Source organism: Cotesia typhae, unplaced genomic scaffold, assembly GCF_013202065.1.
Source record: "Cotesia typhae breed Kobodo isofemale line unplaced genomic scaffold, CoteBio_Ctyphae contig_22, whole genome shotgun sequence".
NCBI lineage: Eukaryota > Metazoa > Arthropoda > Insecta > Hymenoptera > Braconidae > Cotesia > Cotesia typhae.
In genome coordinates this window covers 3,145,164-3,151,163 of record NW_027423728.1, presented here as the reverse complement: position 1 = coordinate 3,151,163, position 6,000 = coordinate 3,145,164, and positions in this window count along the sequence as shown.

The window sequence follows — 6,000 nt, the reverse complement described above, 5'->3', positions numbered from 1 at the left end:
GATATAAGCTCATCCCCACGTTACACACATCAAGAGCTTTCATTTCAGTACCCACATGGATTTTTATATATTTTTCATATATACATATATATGATACATATAAATATATGAAAAATTGATGTGGGTACTCAAATGAAAGGTCTTGATGAGTGTAACATCGGGATGAGCTTATATCTTTAAAAATGTCAATAGTTCACGAGATATAAGGTCATTTCTTAATTATGTATTTAGAGATAGAGCATTTTCGAATGCAAGCTAAATACTTATCGTCATAAATTGACTATTGGTGCAAATGATATGAAACCTTGAAAAGGCATAACTCCAGGTCAAGACTTTTCCAATGATACCAAATTTAACCATAAAAACCCATTTTATCATATAAATAGACTGGCTAGAAAATTTTGCTTATTCTCTTCATAATATAGATAATTTGATTATACTTGATCAAACTGAAAATAATTACAGATAAATTCAGGAGAGTAAAAAAAAATTATTTATATTTTACAACTTAGTATCTCTTTCAAATATTCTCAAAGAAACTTTTAATTAAACTTTTAGACATAAGTACATTAGAATTTGCTCAATAACAGGTCTTAAGGTGGCCAATTTTCATATAAATTGATATTATAAATTAAAAATGGACATATCAGGCCGTATTGAAAAATTTTCTTACAAAAATTGGTATTAAGTCACCGATATTTAAAGTTTCTAAAATTTGGGTAATCTCCTCCACCTAAATACATATAAGACGGTCTATTTGAAACTTTTTCTTCTTAGGGTCACTTCATCTGAAAATATAACAACTCCCAGTACCTAAAACATGTAATCGGCTCTCGAGAATAGAATTTCATCCCCAAAATAAATATACGCTGAGCTTTCGATTCAACTACCATAAAATCTCAAAACAACTTTCTTACTTCGTTATAAACTTGGACACTGCTTTACTTTTCAGATAACTCTTATCTGTGCAGAAAAAAATAAACCCGTTGTTAAGTTTCCGTCTCAAGAAAAACTTTTTCGTCCTTCGTATAATACCATATTATATATATAGACATATAGACACACAGATACAAGCCCGAGATTACAATATCCGGTAGTCTCGTAAGTCGACGTTATTACCTGGGCGTTTAAGGCAGGCCAGTTTTCTGAATTTACTTAGCCCTCCACAACAAAAGAAACTAAAACATTAAATAAAATAAAAATTAACGATATAAAAATAATGTAAGTAATGGAAAAGAAAGGAAAATTACTTTGGGGAAGCCTCGCGATAACGACCGGCAAACATAAAGTAATGTAATATTCGAGTATACAGGAGTTTTCTAATTCGTCGGAGAGCTATTTTACCCAAAATGAAAAGTACTCTTATAATTTTTCCTTTGTGCTTGCGGTAGCTCTAGCTCTTGTGCTTTAGGGGATTAAACAGCAAACTAGTAATTTTTTCGCCATATACACACATATGTTCATACATATTGCACACATCTATACAGACCCTACAATATAATGTTATACCTTAACATAAGCCATCTGTGAATACCGGGACATCAAATATTGACCAGCCAAGCAGAGGAAAGAAGGGAAAGGAACGAAATAACCAGGAATATATGTGTTGTAAAAATATTATTTATCACTGAGAATACCAGAGATTATGTACCGTATCAACCTACACCTACATTTACTAATTCTCTCTCAGATCTTCGGCTTCTGCTTTTATTCGGTCCCTTTTTCCGTCCTTATTTTATTTATACATTAAATTCTCGCGATAGAGTTATTTATTTACGAATTACTTTGGATTTGGATTTGGATTTTTTCCCATTTTTTTATCCATCAATTTTTATGAGGATTAGTTTATGGATGGAAAGCTTTCTCTGACAAAGGGATTTTTTATTTATCTATAAGTTCCGATTAGTCTCGTAATTCTTGCACATATGGAGAAATTATATAAAAATTTGTTTCGAAATAAAAATAGGGAAATATCAAATTAAAAATATAAGTCGCAATTATATATTTTAAGTCAACTATTTTTGTTGATTATAAAAAAAATTTTTTTTTTTGTATTTTCAATGAAGACACTTTTTGTTAAACCAAAAATGTAAAATTCTATTCCAATATTATGAATTAAAAATTTTAGAATCTTTAAAATGAACATAGGGCATTCCATGCAAAATGGGAAAATGACTTAAATTTAAAAATTTTTCTAATTCATTCTAATTTAGTCCTAATTTATTATTAAATGTCTATATTTTACTAATTTGTAAAGAAAATTTTTCTGAATCAATAAGAAAATCGATTTTTCTCTCCTAGTAACTTTTCAGCCGTACACTGATAAAAAAATTAACTTGACTCAAGAGCCAAAATCTTGAACCAAGAACACCATTTTGAAGAAAATGATTTTCTTAAGTCGAGAGAATAAATTCTTGAGTTAAGAAACTATTCTTGGCCTAAAAAAATTTTCTTGTTTTAAAAATTTATTATCTTGACTCAAGAAAATCATTTTCTTCAAAATGGTACTCTTGGTTCAAGATTTTGGCTCTTGAGTCAAATTAATTTTTTTATTAGTGTACTAACTTATATCCGGGTCAAATGCTGTTTTAATAGTTTTAAGAACAAATTTGTTTATGTTCGTTATTAATTAACACCTAAGTTTATCAAGATCGTGTTGTCAGCATGCTAAATCCTTTATTTGTGTTTTTTAATCAGTTTTTTTTAATTATCCTAAATAATTTATAGTTAAATATATAAACAATAATATTTCTAAGGTTGGAATAATATAAAAGTCTTTTTAATAAACAACTTTATGTACACATTTTATACTTATCTCACTAGCCACAAATGCCTGTCCCACCAGTCACAAGAAAAAAAATTTTTTAATTGTTTCTACGTAGGTAATCAGTCTAATTCTTCATAATATTGAATGTTTGTAGGTTAAATTTTGTATTGAGAGGGAAGTTATTTTTTAAAAGTTTAGTGGTCGAACTGAAATTGGACTTTAAGTATACCGCGGTAAGAGAGAAGGATTTTTCTTCACAAAGGGATGTTATTAATTATTCTTCTATATTATAAGATAAATTTTACTATATTATAAGATTCAGTCAGATAATTATAGCTTATAATTTATGGAATTCCAGAGTCATATGTCCCACCAGTCACCATGGAATGCCCTACATATAAACTGCTAGTAACAATTATCGAAGATAACTGATAATTTTTTTTATTGTTTTTTTCTTTAATCAATTATTTTTTTTGTTATAGTATTATAGTATAATAATGTCAAAAAGGTTAAATAAAAAATCATGATTAATAAATAATTTTGACACTAATTTATTCAAATTGTTCCAAATTCTGTACAATTTTAGATATTTTGGTTTTTTTTACAAAACTATTTGTTAAAAATCTCTTGCTTCACAATTAATGACTTACGAGCTAACTTACTGGTAAATTTTCATTACATCGATTGTTGCCATTGGTAACTTTTACAAAAATTTCTCAAGTTTTAAATAAAAAATTTTTACAAGTTAAAATTTTATTGTCAACACAATCTTTCATAAATTAGCAAATCCCCCAAAAATAGAATTTAAATATACTCACATTTTAAGTGATATAATTTCCAAAGGATATCCAATAAAATAACAGCGCTGAGGCACCAATCACACAAACTGCAAATTTAATAATTTAATAAATATTTTGGATAAAAACGCCAGATTTTACTCTAGTTTTTAAACAAGAGTAAAAAGAGGCGTTTTTATTTAAAAATTGTTAGAGATAAATATAAAATAAACAGAATTTTTTTTTCTTCAATTTAATCCTTTGTTACTTTAAGTCTAATCTTAGTAATAATGAAATAATTGAGAGAATAGTAACACCAGTGAAATTAGAAATCGGCAGTAAAGCTGTCAATATAGCAGAAAAGCTGGTTAATATTCAGTAGAAAAAGCTTATTATGAATAATAAATGCGTAAGTAGGGGTGCGTTATATATTTATAATGTCTTGAAGCAAAGTATTGTCGATGATTTATTTATTGAATGCCGGAATAATATGTAAATGTTGTGGATTCGACGGCTGCGGAGCTAAGACTGGCGTTCTCAGACACCATAATAATACTCTTTGTTATACTTTGTTAGTTATTGATCAAATTCGAAGACTCCTGAGGGGGTATCCGAAGAACAAACTACATTTGTAACAGTTCGTGACATAAATTATTACCTGTTTACTCCATCGGAGACCGGCACCAAGTGACATCGTAATACGATAACGCAACAAAGTAATATACATTGGGATTTTAACTTTAAAGATTATCATTCTAAAATTAGAGCCTATATTATATTTTTAAATGCTTGGAATTTAATCTAAAGTTAAAAGGTAGATGAATATTGATCTACACCAACGCAAAATATCTATATATGTTTAAATATAATTTTGCAGAAATTATATTTATTTTGTATATTGACTTTCTCATTAGCAAATTATCCAATTTCACAGTTTTCAGAAGATAGTCCTTTTTAATTTTCAGATAAACAATAGTCCAAATGAATATTACTTAAGTAACTTGAATAAAAATATTAGATATGATAAATATGATACTAACAACCTTGCAGTCACTATGTGACTACTGTGATTTGTGAACTATAAATAAATACGATTTTGCTTTGTTAAATAATTAATTTTGTTAAATTGCACTGTACTTTCTTAACTATTGAGGTTTTTAAAGATATAACCTCATCCCGATATTACACTCATCAAGAGCTTTCATTTGGGTATCCACATGCATTTTGATATATTTTTCATGTATACATATATATTAGGGTGTGCCAAAATGTAACTTCCGTGAGAAACCTTTTAAAATTAAAATTTTGAGTTCCGGTTTTAACAGCAGCTGTGTTTAGGCATTTTCTGAGATATTTCGGGGTGAGAGGATTTATTTGAATTTCATAGAATTTTTAACAGGAGATTCAATTGGGCACTTTTGACTAAATTTTGAATTTTCAGCGGAAGTGCCCAAACTAAGCTTCTGTTAAAAAATTCTATGAAAATCAAATCTATCGTCTCACCTCAAAATATCTCAGGAAATGCCCAAACGCAGCCCCTGTTAAAAGCGGAACTCAAAATTTTAATTTTGAAAGGTTTCTCTCAAAAGTTACATTTTGGCACACCCTAATATATATAAATATATAAAATATATGAAAAATTGATGGGGGTACTTGAATGAAAGGTCTTGATGAGCGTAACATCGGGACAAGCTTATATCTTTAAAAATGTCAATAGTTCACAAGATACAAGGTCATTTCTTAATTATGTATCTAGAGATAGAGCAATTTCGAATGCAGTCTAAATAGTTATCATCATAAATTGACTATTGGTGAGAATGATATGAAACTACGAAAAGGCACAATTCCAAGTCAAAACTTTTCTACGATACCAAATTTAACCATAAAATTTCGTTTTAACATGTAAATACACTGGTCACAAAATTTTGCTCATTCCTTACATAATAAAGATTAAATTTTATTTTTAGATAAAAAAAAATTTAATTTACTAATATTTCGCATAAATGGGGGATTTTCTAAAATTATCAAGTTTTTTTTTTACATATGGTCGGATACATACAATATACATAAAAATAAAAATGACTTTTTACACGTTAAAGATATAAATTTCTTACTTAGTGTTATCAATTGTTATTATTGCCGAAGTGTAATTTATATGTACAACATAAATACTTAACCGAAGTATTTGAGAGTATCAAATCTACCAACACTCGAACATAAATTAGTCAGGAACTAATCCATGCAGATAAAATAGTTAACCAGAATAGGCTTGTTTTCCTAAAGTAAATCAACTGAGCAATAAATGTAATTCGGTTGAATAAAACAACTTTTTATGTAAGTTGGTACCGTGGTACTGTAACTTTAAAGAGATCGCGTGCAACGTCAGTTGTTTGGTAGCTAGGAATATTCCGTGCGTCTCATGACAATCCTCGACATGCGACCTTACTTTCAGCGCGA